Source organism: Pan troglodytes, chromosome X (genome assembly GCF_028858775.2).
Source record: "Pan troglodytes isolate AG18354 chromosome X, NHGRI_mPanTro3-v2.0_pri, whole genome shotgun sequence".
Classification (NCBI taxonomy): Eukaryota; Metazoa; Chordata; class Mammalia; order Primates; family Hominidae; genus Pan; species Pan troglodytes.
This window is the reverse complement of record NC_072421.2, coordinates 123,777,326-123,794,521: the sequence shown is the minus strand read 5'-3', so window position 1 is coordinate 123,794,521 and position 17,196 is coordinate 123,777,326. Positions and strand designations below refer to the sequence as shown.

General features: G+C 34.2%; 1 long non-coding RNA gene across 1 annotated transcript in view; it reads right to left on the bottom strand.

Annotated features, from left to right (window-relative positions):
* Nucleotides 1–378: 378 nt before the first annotated feature.
* Nucleotides 379–17,196, bottom strand: part of LOC129138599 (uncharacterized) — a 47,194-nt gene continuing 30,376 nt past the window's right edge. Inside the window, exon 4 of the long non-coding RNA XR_008541907.2 lies at nucleotides 379–1,200. This is a non-coding gene — a long non-coding RNA (uncharacterized LOC129138599). The remainder of the gene's footprint in view (nucleotides 1,201–17,196) is intronic.

The following is a 17,196-nucleotide window of genomic DNA, read 5'->3' as shown; positions in this document are numbered from 1 at the left end:
TGGAAAATGGAATTGAAGTCTGTTCTAACATTCCTACTTAGGGACTCATAATTTGAGCATACGCCATTACCAGGATCTATTTTTTTGACTTTATAGGAATATATAGTCCACATTATTAAGCTATTGTCCTCTTTATCAGATTTCTAAAGTGAGTTGACTCAGACGTTATGTGCAAAACAACCTACATTACAACATGTGTCATTGTGCTGTTCTTTTCTTTGCAATAGGGACATATTAACAGCTGTTTAACATTTAACCTAAAACTTCTAAAATATTGAACAACATATCCCCTTTCACAAAAAAAATGTGATTTCAGGCATCCAACTGTGGTTGCTTCTTTGATTTATTTATTTTTCACAAAACCTATACTAAGCCTATCTCCAAATATATTATATGCTATTTGTTACATCAATACTTTGCTTTAATACCAATTTTTCTGTACTTATTAGTGTTGTATTTAGTGGCCAAAAGTGCTTCAGGCATTCAACTATTTGATGCTTTCTGATATTACTCAGTATCAGCTGGAAAGAATCACACTGAACACATAGGAAGTTTTACTAATAACAGTGTGCTTTGTGGGTGAACACTTTTCACACATGCAACTAATTTGTGTGTATTTAATAAGTATGTATCCCTTAGACCTCTAGACTTTGGATTCACTCCTTACTGTTACAATATAGCAGTTGAATCACAATACTACTCCCTATGTCTCTCCATTTGTTTAAATGGGCTGGGGGTGGGAGGCAGATGCTTTTTCCTTGGTACCACTTATTCTACAATCCCTATTCCTTAATTCCTACAAAAACTACTTAACAAGTGCTTTAAATATATCAGATTTATACTGAAGTTTTGGTATAATATAGTGGGACTACAGGACAAGAGAAAACAACTTAAAATTTAGCATCAAATATCACTATCCTAAAAATTTACCAGGCCTTTCTCACCTCTAAGTGTTTCTTGGTGGGGATAACCCTTCTTTTGGCTGTCATTTTTAAAATTTCCTTTTGTTTATCTCCAAAGTTCCATTTCCTTCATGCCCATCTCCACACTGATGTCCTTTACCTTCTCTTTCAGGCTGCTTGCGTGAACTCAAAATATCTTTTACAGTCTTAGGTAGAATGAACAAGTTAAATCTTTGGTGCTCCAGGTTCTAATTTTTTCAAACAAAAAGGCTCATCAAAGTACATGTTGGGTATTTTTCTGAGGGGGAGAAAAAAGACAATATTTACCATTGAGGAAATTGTTGCTTTTCCCCTAGAGTACAGCAGCAAAGCAGACATTTTGTTTTCTAAAGACCATTTTTTTCTATCTGGCTACATACAGAGGAGCCTTTATACCCCGGAAATTCACAGGTGTATGCATGATATCCCCATCTTCACATGAGCTATATGTCAGAAGATTTATCTAGTTTTCAATATCTTAAGAAGTTTTACCCTATATTAAATCTTTCCAATTTATATGAACATCAATACTCCTGGTTCCAGCTGCTCACAAAAAAGTCTGTCTTTTCTCTCTGCTGCCCCCAATCATTTACCTCTCAGTCACACCATTTCTAAAAATTACTTTCCACCTTCCTCCTTCAGGAACTACTTGACTAAGTGGTGATCTTAAATGTGACACTGTTATAAAGAAAAAGTACATCAAAAAAAGACAAAAAGATAATATATGTAATTTTCAAATTCATCAAATGTGATACATAATGAAACCAATACATATGAATGTCTTCAAGGAGAAAAAATAAGCTATAAACAAACTTCAGTCATACCACATTTTACTTAATAATTATATTCCTGAACCACTATATGTAAATTTAACTTTTATAAAATAAATGATATGTGAAAGCTTTTAAGAAGAAAGCACTACTTAAATGTGACTCTGCAATATATTCTTTTATAAAGTGGACTTTTATGCAAATATTCATTTGTTTCTATGTGAATTTTATAAAGTTGTTTATACTTGATGTGTTGCTGGAAAATTATTAGGCGATGCCTACAAAGAGGCTTCCTTTGTGAAGAAAGAGTATGCTTTCTCATAATTTCCTTTTTTACTTTGTAATGTAGATGAATCTTACTTGAATTAATTCTGTTCCCACACATAAGTAGGAAGGGGTGGAATATTATCTGAGAAAGATTTCTTTTTTTACTCTCTAACATATATTTGGTTAATTTAGAGATCACATTAAATTTTGAAGGAAATTTGACTTACACTTTATTAATAGGTAACACATAAATGATACAATTCACAGGTGTTAAGTGTTCTGATTGATGTTTTCACAATTGTTCACCAATGTCATGGATGTCCTTACTGTGAAGTCTCCAGTAATAGGTATTCCTTAAAATGTTTTATTTTATCCTTTCAGTAGTAATTGTAGTTAAGACAAAAAAAATTCTTAAGTATAACACTTACAAGTTATAAGGTCTTGGACAAGTTATTAACTATTCTATGCATCAATTTTCTTATATGTTATATGGAGGTAATAATTGGGTTATTACAAGAATTAAATGAGACAATACATATAAAGAATTGAACTCAGGACCTGAGATATAAATGCTTGATAGCTACTTGCAATTATTGCATTTTCTACCTGTAAAAACTCTCCCAATGCTATCCCTCCCCCCTCCCCCCACCCCACAACAGTCCCCAGAGTGTGATGTTCCCCTTCCTGTGTCCATATGATCTCATTGTTGAATTCCCACCTACGAGTGAGAATATGCGGTGTTTGGTTTTTTGTTCTTGCGATAGTTTACTGAGAATGATGATTTCCAATTTCATCCATGTCCCTACAAAGGACATGAACTCATCATTTTTTATGGCTGCATAGTATTCCATGGTGTATATGTGTCACATTTTCTTAATCCAGTCTATCCTTGTTGGACATTTGGGTTGGTTCCAAGTCTTTGCTATTGTGAATAATGCCGCAATAAACATACGTGTGCATGTGTCTTTATAGCAGCATGATTTATAATCCTTTGGGTATATACCCAGTAATGGGATGGCTGGGTCAAATGGTATTTCTAGTTCTAGATCCCTGAGGAATCGCCACACTGACTTCCACAAGGGTTGAACTAGTTTACAGTCCCACCAACAGTGTAAAAGTGTTCCTATTTCTCCACATCCTCTCCAGCACCTGTTGTTTCCTGACTTTTTAATGATTGCCATTCTAACTGGTGTGAGATGGTATCTCATTGTGGTTTTGATTTGCATTTCTCTGATGGCCAGTGATGGTGCGCATTTTTTCATGTGTTTTTTGGCTGCATAAATGTCTCGTTTTGAGAAATGTCTGTTCATGTCCTTTGCCCACTTGTTGATGGGGTTCTTTGTTTTTTTCTTGTAAATTTGTTTGAGTTCATTGTAGATTCTGGATATTAGCCCTTTGTCAGATGAGTAGGTTGCGAAAATTTTCTCCCATTTTGTAGGTTGCCTGTTCAGTCTGATGGTAGTTTCTTTTGCTGTGCAGAAGCTCTTTAGTTTAATTAGATCCCATTTGTCAATTTTGTCTTTTGTTGCCATTGCTTTTGGTGTTTTAGACATGAAGTCCTTGCCCATGCTTATGTCCTGAATGGTAATGCCTAGGTTTTCTTCTAGGGTTTTTATGGTTTTAGGTCTAACGTTTAAGTCTTTAATCCATCTTGAATTGATTTTTGTATAAGGTGTAAGGAAGGGATCCAGTTTCAGCTTTCTACATATGCCTAGCCCGTTTTCCCAGCACCATTTATTAAATAGGGAATCCTTTCCCCTTGGGAGATATACCTAATGCTAGATGACGAGTTAGTGGGTGCAGCACACCAGCATGGCACATGTATATGTATGTAACTAACCTGCACAATGTGCACATGTACCCTAAAACTTAAAAGTATAATAAAAAAAATTAAAAATAAATAAATAAATAAATAAATAAAAACTCTAAGCAAAAGCCTAAGTGAGAGGGGTTCAATATTATAGATAAAAAGTTTTATGTTGAGAAATAGTAAAATACATATTTATTGAGTAACAAGATATGTGTTAACTTGAAATTACTGCATATCACGACTTACGATGAAATTCAGTTACCTTGGCAGTTAATGCTGAGAAAATAGCAGACTTTCAACAACTCATCTCCTCTAAAATGGGAATAGACAGAAAATATTGAAAAGGATAAAGTACAATGTGTCCAATGCATATAGACAAAATTTTGGTGTGTCATGAGGAAATACAGATTCAAGCTGTTGAAATTCACAGTTGAATCTGAATTCCAAGACTTGGAATAATGGAACAATTGTGGTTTGGCAGACTTGTATAGCATTACTTCCCCGACCAAACACCTAAGGCTTCAGAACACAAAATAAATCTCATTGACTCTCTATAAAAAGTTAATATTGTAATATTGCCTACAAATAATTCAACTTCAGTAAAATAGGAGAAATAGATAAAGGAAAATATTAGTATGATTTCACTATGAAACCCACTCTATTTAATCTTTAGAAAAGATGATACAACAGTTTGTAATTCAAAGTGGAAAATTTTGAGTCTTTCATTTCTATCAACTTAAGGTTACATCTGAAACCTTAGCACAATAAACACTATTTTCACTACAAATACAGTCTGAATTTTAGTGGCTTTATTACAGACCTTCAAATAAAAATCTGTCAGGAGAGATAACAGGGTGTGGATCTGGATTCTAAGATACTTTAATTAGATTTAAAGGTCAGCAGTAGTGGTGAAAAATCAACACATCTAAATAAAACATAAACTTCTTTAAAAAATATACTAATATTTCATGTAAAGTACTTGTCCGACTGATCATGGGACCTATTACCAAGAGTTAACTATTTTCTGTGATGTAATTTTAACATGGTAATCCCTGGGTAATTTTCCCTTCAAGTACAAAGTGTTTGCTTGTTTTTGCAAGTGGTTGAGTTTTACTTGTAGATCATCCAATTATGCTAGATGATGTTTTCCCTCAAAACATGAAATTTTATTAGGAATCCCGAGTTCGCTATTGTCCTTGGTTTTTTCTTTCTGAAATACGTTAAATATTGATGAGATTTTATAAAGATAAATGTTTCAGGTATTATAAATTACTCTTTATTACATGTTAATTAGCATATTCTGAGAGATGCTTAATTATAATAGCTGTTAATATTTCTGAAAGTTAAATTAAGATTCTACATTGTTAGTGAGCAAACTCATTAAAGACATGAAAGAATGACAAGATGAAAAAAGATTTACATTTGAAGAATCTCCTGTAAAATTATTAGAAGTGACAGGTTCCATTTTTTTTTTTTGATGCTGGAATCAAGGTTGCATGTCTAAACTATAGTGACACCATGGTTAGATTTTGCATACCTGAGAACTAATAGGAAATTAATAGAGTGTAATACACGTCTATTGTATTTGGTATGATGGTGCTACTTCGATGTATAAGAACAGAAGGCATAATTTCAATCTTTGTTTAGTGTCTTGGACAGTCAGACTCACTAGCATCTAAGTATGGTCAAGATTAAAAATGTGATGAATAATACCATAGCACCTCCTTGACAGCTTTTCTGTTCAAATACAAATTTCTGTCACAGCCCCAGAAAGTCTGAAAGAGAATTCAGAGATGAAATATTGTAGCTGCAATAAGCCCAGTGTGAAGCTATTATGTTTTTAAAGGAAAAATAATTACAAACTGTACATCTCCTAGGCACAAAAATGTTTTAATAATGCATAGTAATAAATACATTGGAGTATACCAATGAAATGTTATTGAACATTAAAGTTTTGAAAACCACAGGTTTATGACTCTGTCAAGAAAATGTCAATGCATATATCTAGTTACAGACTTCTGTGCCTGTTTTAGTTAAATAAATATTTGGAAAAGGTTTGAAAAAATTGTGATTTATTTCACCTTTCATAATGCATCTTAAGTACATCTTTAAAAAGAAATTTGAGATATTTTTAAGCTGTTTATAATCTAAATGTTTGGTACATCCATCCCCATAAGAACTCTATGTTCATCTACCAAAGTCATTTTTAATAGTATGAAAGATTATCTTTTATTCTTTCTGAGAAGGATCATTTTTATGATACTATTACAGCATCGTTCTTGTAAATAATTTTTTAAAATAAAAATTCAAAGAATCTCCATAAAAATAAACATGAGATAAACTTTAACCTCACCTTTCACATTTATCTCATAATAAAAATAAATTCTGTAACAACTTCCAAATTTTTTTTTCCTATGGCATTATGTGTCTGCTCATACTGTTTCTTCAAGCAAATTTCCTTTATAGAAATAAATCAAATGATTATTGTTAGGGCATAAAATACTAAATTCTACTTCTTGAAGAAAAAATAGAGTTCAATTTAAATGGTCAAAAAAAATCATTTATAGAATTCTTAATTCTTTAACCAAAAATAACCAGCCACCCTTCCTGACAAATTTTCTCTGAGTCTGAGATACAAGCTTTGTACAAGGACATCACATACCAAGTCAGACCACTGGTTTACTGAGCACTATATTCTATCTTTGATAATTTTTGCAATGAACACTTTCACTATAATGAAGTAGTTGTCCCTTATATCAGAGTTACCACATAATGAAGATTAATCATTCAATCAATTTTGAATATTTATTGTGGTTAGTACACAAATGTAACCCTGGGTATCTCACACTGGCCTAAAATTTTCTCATAAAGTTGCTGCATATCAGGATAATACATACTTCAGGCTTGAAATGAAATCAGAAAGAGAATTTCAGGGCTAAATAACAGAGAATTGTGTTGCTCATTTTTTATTACAACAAATATTGAGAATGTAATATATCATTCACAGTGCCGGTTTCTAGTGATATCAAGCATCTATACATTCAGCATTCAGCAAATATTTATTGAACATTTATATTAGGCACTATACTGAGGTTTTAAATATAAATATGACACAGACTCTTCTATGAAAAAGTGTACAGAGAATAGGAAAAGTGTATAGAATATATATAGCTATAATTCAATATGTAATACATAAGTTTCAAGCAAGGTATACAAAAAAGAGTTTTAAAGTGGAAAGAGTACAAAGAGAGCTTTCATAGAAGATGTGGGCCAGAAGTATGGCTAGAATGTGGACAGGTATGGCGAATCCAGAGGAGTACAATGTATTTGAAGGTACAACACAAACCAAGTAACAGAAGCAGTAAAGTTCTAGGCATGCTCATGGTGTAATGAATATTCCAAGTCAATAGAAGTGGAGGACACTGCATCATTCCAATTTTAGTATATGTGCTGCCAAAGTGAGCACTCTTTTTTTTTCTGACTTATAAGTGGGAGCTAAATGATGAGAACTCATGGACACAAAGACAGGACCAATAGACACTAGGGCTTACTGGAGGGTAGAGGATGGGAGGAGGAAGAGAATTGGAAAAATTAACTATTGGGTACAAGGGTTGGTACCTTGGTGACAAAATAATCTGTACAAAAAACCCCCATGACACGCATTTATAACAAACCTGCACATGTATCCCTGAACCTAAAATATAAGTTAAAAAAAAAAAAAGAAAACGAAGGGTATGGGGAAGATGCCATTTTCAGAATAAGAAACAGATATTGGAGAGACAAAAAAAAAATATGTCCATCATGGAACATCTGTATTTAAGGAATACAGCCTTGGAATTATCTTTGACCTCTCTCTGTTCCTCCCACTCTCCCCCACCTCAAATGTTCAAGTATTAACAAAGCTTATTAACAATGACAAAAAGAAAGAAGTGAAGGAGATTGATATGCTTTGGGTCTGTGTCCTCACCCAAATCTCATGTTGAATTGTAATCCCCAATGTTGGAGATAGGGTCTGGTGGGAGGTGACTGGGTAATGGGGGTGGATCCTTTATGAATGGCTTAGCACCATGCCGCTTAGGACGGTCCTCACAATAGTGAGTGAGTTCCAGTGAGATCTGGCTGTTTAAAAGCATGTGGCACCTCCCCACGTCCATCTCTCTCTTGCTCCTGCTCCCACCATGTAAGATGTCTTGTTTTCCTCTTTGCCTTCAGCTATGATTAGAAGCTTTCTGAGGCCTCCCACGAAGCAGAAGCCACTATACTTCCTGTACAGCCTGAAGAACCTCAAGTCAATTTCTTTATAAATTACCCAGTCTCAGGTATGTCTTTATAGCAATGTGAAAATGGACTAATACAGAGACTAATAGGGAAAATATTATTGAAAAATTAGATTGGGAGTACTGTATGGAATTTTTCTTAGTGCACCACTGGTAAGTTTATATGTGTTTTAATAACAATGAGAGAGCCATTAATGTTTTCTGAACATTTGTAGTTGTTGTTTTCATCTCTGCTGCCTTTGATAATGACATAGGCTCCTTCTTGAAATTTAGTCCTGACCATTATGTCCTAGTTTTATTCTTACATTTGTGGCTGTTCTTTCTTAGTCTTCTCAAACTCTCACCCATTTATCCCTTAAGTGTTGTTGTTTCCTCATATTGTTCCTAGAGAATCTTACCTACTTCTTTTTCTACACTTCCCATCACTATCTTTAGGGTTTCCCAGTATCCATCTCCCACACAGAATTCTCCTGAGTTTTAGATCTTAAAATCCCTTAGGTAGTTTACATATCTGTCTTCCTCACTAAGCTATGAGCTCTATGAGTGTTAAACATTTTTTAAATCCCCAGGGCTTCTGCAGCCCTGTGAATGGTATATGTTTAAGCCAATTTTTTGAAGGCATGAATGAATGAATGGTATCATTATGATCATAATTGTACTTTAAGAAATTGAATATTGCAGTCGTTTTTCAGGATGTGTCAAAGTTAGCTTGAGAAGTGGATTGGAATTTCTTACTTTTTAAACATTGTCCATATTATATTTCTTTACGTAGGCCCACACAAAGATGGAATCCTCTTAATTCATATACTGTTGTATGAACACAGACTACATTCACTTACACAAACACACATTTGTGATGTTCTTTCTTTTACAGTTCCTCCCACAGATACCTTGATGAAACCATACAACTTACAGACCCTTGTGTCATTTTCACTCCTCTCTGTTTGCCACACCCAGGAAAGCTTTTCTGCTATGTCTGGGTATTACTTCATGCTTACCTGGCAAATATAAAAATTACAAATATACTGTCTAAAAGATCAACAGACTTTTCTTAAAAGTTAACCTTTTTGTTATAAACTCAGGTTAAATTATGTCAAATGTGGCAGGTATGTTGTCTGATTTACAAAGCCATAAAGATTCTGTGAAAAGTTTTATTTTGGCTTGTTTTATTTTTTCCTTTCTTGAGGCATGTTGGTTCCAAACTCATTTTTCTTGAAAAATAAATTTCTGTTGTTTAGAACTAAACAACAACCAAGAATGCCACTTTATCTGAAAAATAGAGAACATTCATTCATTCACTATCTGTTCAGCATTTAGCAACTATATGTTACTGAGCCAGGACCACATTGTGAGGCATAAAGAACTTCCCTAATACTGTATGCATAGGTCAGGTTCTTGTTTCAAGCCCTAATTCAATCATTCTTCTCTTTGCCTCGAAGTCAAAAGATGAATAATATTGGCATATTCAGTGTTGTTTTAATCAATATTATTGAAATTCAACAAATATTTGGTGTTATTTAATTTTTTCCTTTTTTTTTTCCAGACAGGGTCTCACTCTATTCCCCAGGCTGGAGTGCAATGGCACAATCTCAGTTCACTGCAACTTTCACCTCCCCAGCTCAAGTGATTGTTCTGCCTCAGCCTCCTGCGTAGTTGGGACTACAGGCAAGTATCACCATGCCCGGATAATTTTTGTATTTTTTGTAGAGTCGGATTAGCCATGTTTCCTGGGCTGATTTTGAACTCCTGAGCTCAGGTGATCCACCTGCCTCAGCCTACCAAAGAGCTGGAATTACAGGCGTGAGCCACCATGTCCAGCCTTCAACAAGCATTTTGAACACCTAGAATGTACAACACATTGTGTTAGGCATAGTAAGGAAAGAACAAAGGTGACAAAGTATATTTTCCATCTTTTAAGGGCTTTCAATCAAGTATATTTAACATTTATTCAACTTTTACTGTATTTTACACACTGTACCTAGCATTTACATATATTACAAAAATTCACATGGTTAGCTGCTATTATTACTTGCATTTTATAGATGAAGAAACTGAGACAAAAAGGATTATCTTTCAATGTCTCATAAGTGGTAAGTAGAGGAGCTGGTGTTTTCATTCGGATCTCTCTGATTCCAGAGTCAGAGCTGTTATCAATAACACTATACATCCTAGCATTAGAAAAAAAAATTCATGCACAAGTAACTACAGCTCAGGTGAGATTATGAAAGATCTATAATAAATATTCTAACAAAAGACTGTGGAAAAACAGCAAAGGGACCTGGGCAGATTTCTTAGGGGAAGCTTAATTTAAATCATGTCTATAGAAATAGTAACAGCTATGACTTGTTGAACATGTTGAGTTTGTTAGATACTTGCAAGATTCTTCATACATACCGCTTATATCTTCACAATAATACTAACAAGTTATGTTATGCTTTAGGAAAAGGGGCTCCCAGGGATCAAAAACCCTGCCCATGGCAGCACACCTGAAAGTGGAAAATCTAGCATTTAACAAATGACTACACTGATCACCTTCCTCCTCCAATTCCTTCTTTCTCACTTCCCTGTACTACTTCTCATAACACTGTTTCAATGTACTTAGACAGTAGTCATGAGGAAAGCCACATAATCAGGGAAATTCGAGGCAGATTTGGGGAATGACTGGTTACTTTTAGCTGGAGTATAAAGGTCATTGTGTAGAAGAGCAGAAGACTAGTCAAACATACAGCTAAAAGCTCACTTAGGTTATATGGTGATAGGCTTGAAACATTCAGTTAGAAATTTTCTAAGTAAGATACATTCAGAGCAGAGCACTAGAAAGTAGGTACAGGAATCAACTTGCAGGGAGATGGTAAATCTCCTGTAATAATTCAGGAAAAGGAGAAAGGGTGTCAGAATTGGGTGATAAAAGTGGGAATTGCAATTAAAAAAAGATGGAGATATTTTATGGAGAACATTGAGAAAATTTGATGACTAGATATGAGGCAAGAGAAAGCTTAATTTGTTGTCACTAATCACTATCATATTTCTTAACTCCTCTTTTCTAAGATTGTGTATTTACAATAAGTTTTCTGACAAAAGCATATTTCAGTGGAACATATCTCCCTCACTGAATATTCATGGTTACGCCCAGTCAACGTGAGCTCATTTTTTGATGGGTTTTGGCAAATGCAAGGCCACAGGTCTATGTCGACTGCTTCCTCTAAATGCATTGTCAACTCAATAATATGTATTTAAATTCAAATATACCTTTAAAATATTCACTTAAAAGGTTAAAAATAACATTACATGAATTGATTTAGCCCAAATTTATTCTTTCTTGCTGTGATCACAAAGAAGTACTGTATCTCCCACGTTTAAAAATGATTTACCAATCCTCAGCTATCTCCGTATTATTTCTTTTTTTCACAGAAAACTCTTCCAAAGAGTTATGCATTCATGTTATCTTTTTCCTCAAATTCATGATAGAGTTTCCCAGTAACAGATTTTCATTCCCATCCATACCCTAAAGCTATTATTTTCAATGTTAACATTGACCTCCAAATTGCCAAAGACCTCAGTCAATTATTATTATTATTAGTAGTAGTAGTAGTAGTAGTATTGAGATGGAGTCTCACTCTGTCACCAGGCTGGTGTCCAGTGGTGCTATCTTGGCTCACTGCAACCTCCAACTCCCTGGTTCAAGCGATTCTCCCGCCTCAGCATCCCCAGTAGCTGGGATTACAGGCACATGCCACCACGCCTGGCTAATTTTTGTATTTTTAGTAGAGATGGGGTTTCACCATGTTGGCCAGGATGGTCTTGATCTCCTGACCTCATGATCCACCCACCTCAGCCTCCCAAAATGCTGGGATTACAGGCGTGAGCCATCGTGCACGACCCTCAACTCTTAATCTACATTTCACTAGATCTATTAGTAATATTTGACACCCGGGACCATGGCTCCACTTTCTTTATTAGGATTCGAGGATACAACACTGTTTTTCTCTTTCCTCACTGGCTACTCCTTTTCAATATTTTTGCTTGATTCACTTCTTCTTGGAATTCTTTGCAAATCAATCTTTATGTATCCTCTTACTTTCTCTATTTAGACTGAATTCCTTGATAATCTCAGTCTCATGCTTCTGAAAGTTAGTTATCTGTATTTTGAACTTTTATATAATTAGCCCTGAGCATTGCATTTTAATCCAGACTCATAACCAGTTACTATTTTGATATCTACTTGGGATCTCAATCCATACATGAAGAAAAACTGAGCTGCTGATGTTCACTTTCCCATTTTGAAACTTATTAGTCTTGCAATAGTCTATGTCTAAGTTAAATGCATTCAGTTGCTTAGGCTAAAACCGAGAAGTCAACCTTGATTCTTCTCTACTTTGCTATTCTCTACTTTCCCATTCAATTCTCATCACTTCTATCTATCTCCGAACTGTATCCAAAATTCAAAAGCTTCTTAACCGTTGCACTGTTACCATTCTGGCCAAAGCCATCATCTATCACCTTAATTATTGTAATAGTCTTCTAATTGCTGTGCATGCTTCTATTTTTTCCCCATTTTAGTCTGCTTTCCAGAGATCATTCATAATTATCCTCTTAAACCTAAGACACCTTGGGCCAATTCTCTACTCAACTCAAGTTACCAGTGAATTTAATGGAAACTTTAAACATACTGCAAATTATTTGACACTTCTCCCATCAAATTATGTAAAATATGTCCTTTCACCTTAAGTTGCCTTGTGTCTCATTTGACTAATCGAGAACTGCAGAAATGATGCTATGTGTCTTCGAAAGGTAGATCTTAAAAGATCATGCAGCTTTCACCTTGTTCACTGGAATGCTCTCTCACAGCACTGAGTCACCATATAAGAAATCCGCTGCCCTGAGTTTGTTATGCTGGAGAGGCTAGCTTTGAGTATTATGATTGACAATTTCACCTCAGTCCTCCCTTCTACCTATTCCTGCCAAGATGCCAAATATGTAAATGATGCTTTCCTGGAACCTCTAAGCAGCCTATCTGCCAGATGAATACCAATAAGTGACCTTCATCAATGCCACATGAATGACAAAAATCACCCCATCAAGTCTTGTTTAAATTTCTGTCCTAAAAAAATCATAAAATGTAATTAATTTGTTGTTATTTTTAAAAAGCTACTTTTGGGGATTGGTTGTTACGCACATAAAAAGAATAGACTTAAGTTATTTAGATTAACTTCAAACTCTTTTCAAACTCAATGTGGTGAAAGCTATTAAATCAAAAGCCTGCTCCTCCACTAGGCTTCCCTAACTCGGTTAATGGTCATGCTATTCTATACTTTTTATTGTACATTTTAAGGTGTGCAAGATAATGATATACATAAATAGTGAAATAATACTACAATCAAGCAAATTAACATGTCTATAATCTCATACAGTTACTTATTTTTTTTATAAGGAAACCTAAATTCTACTCTTTTAGCAAATTTTTGGTATACAACACAATATTATTAACTTTACTCCTCATGTGGCATATTAGCTCTCTAGACTCATCCTGCATAACTGTAACTTTATACCCTTTGATTCCCATCTCCCCATTTCCATCCTCCTCTCTATCCTGGTAACCTCTATTCCACTCTCTATGTCTATGTATTTGACTTTTTTAAAAAAATCCACATATAAGTGAGAACATGCAGAATTTTCTTTTTTGCATCTGGTTCATTTTCCTTAGTGTAATGTCCATGTTGCTGAAAATGGCAGGATCTTCTTTTTAAGGCTAAATAACATTCTATTGTACAATATAACACATTTTTGTTATCCTTCATCCATCAATGAACACAGGTTTTTCATATCTTTCTTTGCTATTATGAATAATGCTGCAATGAACATGGAAGCACAGATAACCCTACACAGTGCTGATTTCATTTGCTTTGAGTATGGAAATCCAAATTAAAACTACTGTGAGATATCATCTCCTACTTGGTAGGATGGCTATCATCAAAATATAAGAAATAACAAGTGATGGTGAGGATGTGAAGAAAAGGGAACACTTGTACACCGCTGGTGGGAATGTAAATGAGTACAGACATTAGAAAAACAGTTTGGAGGTTCCTAAAAAATTAAAATTACAACTACCATATAACCCAATAACTCCATTATATCCCTTAGTACCAAAACTTGAAGTTGTCTTGGTTTCTTTTATCCATTTCATGTGCCATATAAGATATCACAGCAAATCCTTTTGGTTCTATGTTCATATTATGTTCAGAATATGACCATTTCTCACTACTTCCCCTGTTACTACCATGGTCAAAGACACAGTCATTTTGCATCCATATTACTTCAGTAGCCTCTCAACTTAATGCCCACCCTAATTCTTTTAATGGAAACTTGAAATATTGGCATATGTTTTAAAAATTTATATTTCAACAGTGATCTGCTTCCTTACCTAAGAAAACATCATTGGAATTGTCTTTCTCTTTAGTTGTCTTTCATTCATTCTCTTCCTCAAACATTTTCAGAGCTGGTAGTATGTATAACATGCCCAGCTCTGAGTTTGGTCTATGCCAGGGCAACTCTAGATAACACAAAGACACCTCTTGTTTTCCTCTGTTTACCTGTAGAGATGACCAACTACATTGTTTCCAAGGCACTGTTTCAAACTTGAATAACAGCATATCGTTAGATGAAGGTAGTGGTACAGGAACTCTATTAGACTCTCTTGGGGATCCTTTTGAAAAAGCAGGCACAAATTCATGCACACATACATGCATATGCACACTAACAACTTAGAGAATGGTAACTCTGAACCGAACCACTTTGTGCAAATCTGGCCTCTTCCTAGACGAGAATTAACACTGTACAGTACACAGGGAATTTAAATATACTGTTTCTTCGAAATAATCCAGCGTATTTTCTTAGCTAGAATAAAATTTTATTAAGAGAGGCAATACCAGGTATATGATACAGATTAAATACCAGGAAAAATTAGTAGGAAAATATGAACTTCTCATGACTACTGGAGCAGATGACACCACTCTTCAATTGTGGTCATATTGGATACAACCATAATTCAGTATACTTCTATTTTTTAAACTGAATTCTTTTTGGAATAGATAAAAAGGAACAGACATGGTACATGTGCATACACACAAATGCACACACACACGCACACACAAGTATATGTACTGAATCCCTTATCCTTTAATTCACAAAACTCAGAGGCACTGGAAAATATTTCATGTCAGTATTTTAAAATTAAAGAAAAAATAAATAATAACTTTATGTAGAATTGATGTAAAAATTTTCTGCCCCAAAGGATTTTTTTGTGTGTGTTTTTGTTATTTTTTATTCCTTTATAAATCAATTTGGATAGAGGAAAGTCAAGTTGAAGAAAAGGATCTGAGAAAAGGGAACAAATTATTTGGAAAATAATTGATGGAATCTGATGGCCCTGTATAATGAGCTAAATTAGAAATTAGTATTTTTGTCCCCTAAACTAATTGAGACTGCATTTCAAAAGTCACATGCTCTATAATGAAGAACAAGGTCAAGTTGTGCTATGTTGGGTGACATGATGGAATGTCTAGACTTCAGAGACCAGGTCTCCATGGAACTTTGGAAGCTTCATTTAACACAACTTCTACATACTTTTTACATCAGGGAAAGTTGTACATTTTACATTTCCAAGTGATATCTGTCCTCAAATAACAATATTTTCCTCCTTCATAATACGCTGCTGCCCTCTCTCATGTTTCTTGCATGATGAATATTTTTTTAAAGTAAATAATTTATGAGGAGTTGGGGAGGATGAAGAATGAAGGTTTAACTGCCTACAAAAACTCGTGCTCTTGGAGTTTACTATCTGTGATTTTTTAAGAGCACATTAGAGCTTTATATTCTCCTAGTGACCTAAAAAAAATCAGGTGAATACTAAAGGATTTTTTTTTCTTCAGATTTGTAAAGCTAAGAACAAATTAAATTATACATAAAAAATAAAGGAGAAAGGCAAGTTTAATCAGATGTCTTCAGTGAACACCACAACATATTCTAACTAACTAGGCTGGTTCAGATCATCATCTTAAGACAATTGATATTTGTCACCACTTTATTGGTTTTAGTTTTCAAGGCCAGTGTACTCCGGAAACTGTTATTTTATCCCTCTAGCTACTAAAACTAAAATTCAGGGGAGCTTGCCATCTGAACAGCTATATTTCCTATAAACTTGGTGACCTTAATTAATGATTATAGCATTACTCTTTATATGCTTATTTCAAATAACAGTAATTTGATTGAATGTTACTATTAATACTTATTAAAGTATACAATGGACGAAATTATATACAGCTTGCGGTAAGACTGAATAACGTATTCCCAGCTAAATTAAAATTAATACAATTATAATTGGCAAGTTGTTCCTGAAAATTCACTATGCATTAATGTAATCACTGCTTAATCTGTCTGATTATTGGTGTACTGTCAGATTTTAGCAGAGTGCACAATTTATCTTTTATTTAATTAGTATTTATGGAGTTCCTATTATGTGCCATACACTGTGCCAGGAATTTGGGATATGAAGATCATGAAGTCATTTATCATGACCCCAAAGAGCTCATAATACCAACTCAGTAAGAATAGCTGAATAATTGTGGTGGGGAGCAGATCAAGCTCTTTAATTAAAATGTTTGCATATGCATTGGGTATCTCTGTAAGGATTTGTAGCAAATTAGTCAAATGATTATCCCTAGAGTGAAAAACTAAGTAGTCACAGAAAAAAAAGAGAGAAACTAACTTTTCACTGATATTTTTAATGTTTTTGGAAATTTGCATAAACTATCTTAAGTAAATATTTAAAATATAAAATTATCGTTTTTAAAACTGCCTTAAAAATTAATTATCTATTTTCCATACTACTCTTGTCTGATCCCATAAAAATAGGCGTATAAAAGTGACAGATAAATTTTGAGGTATAGGTGACTGAGCAACACCCAGGTGAAGAGGACATTAAGTAGAAAAATACATAGATCTGGAACTCAGGAGAATAAAGTTCCGGGCTGGAGATATAGAATTGGGTAACTGAAGCCTGAAACTAGGAAAGAGTACCCAAAGTGAAATAAACTGTGGACCTAAGAAATAATTTTATATAGAGAGAAAGATAA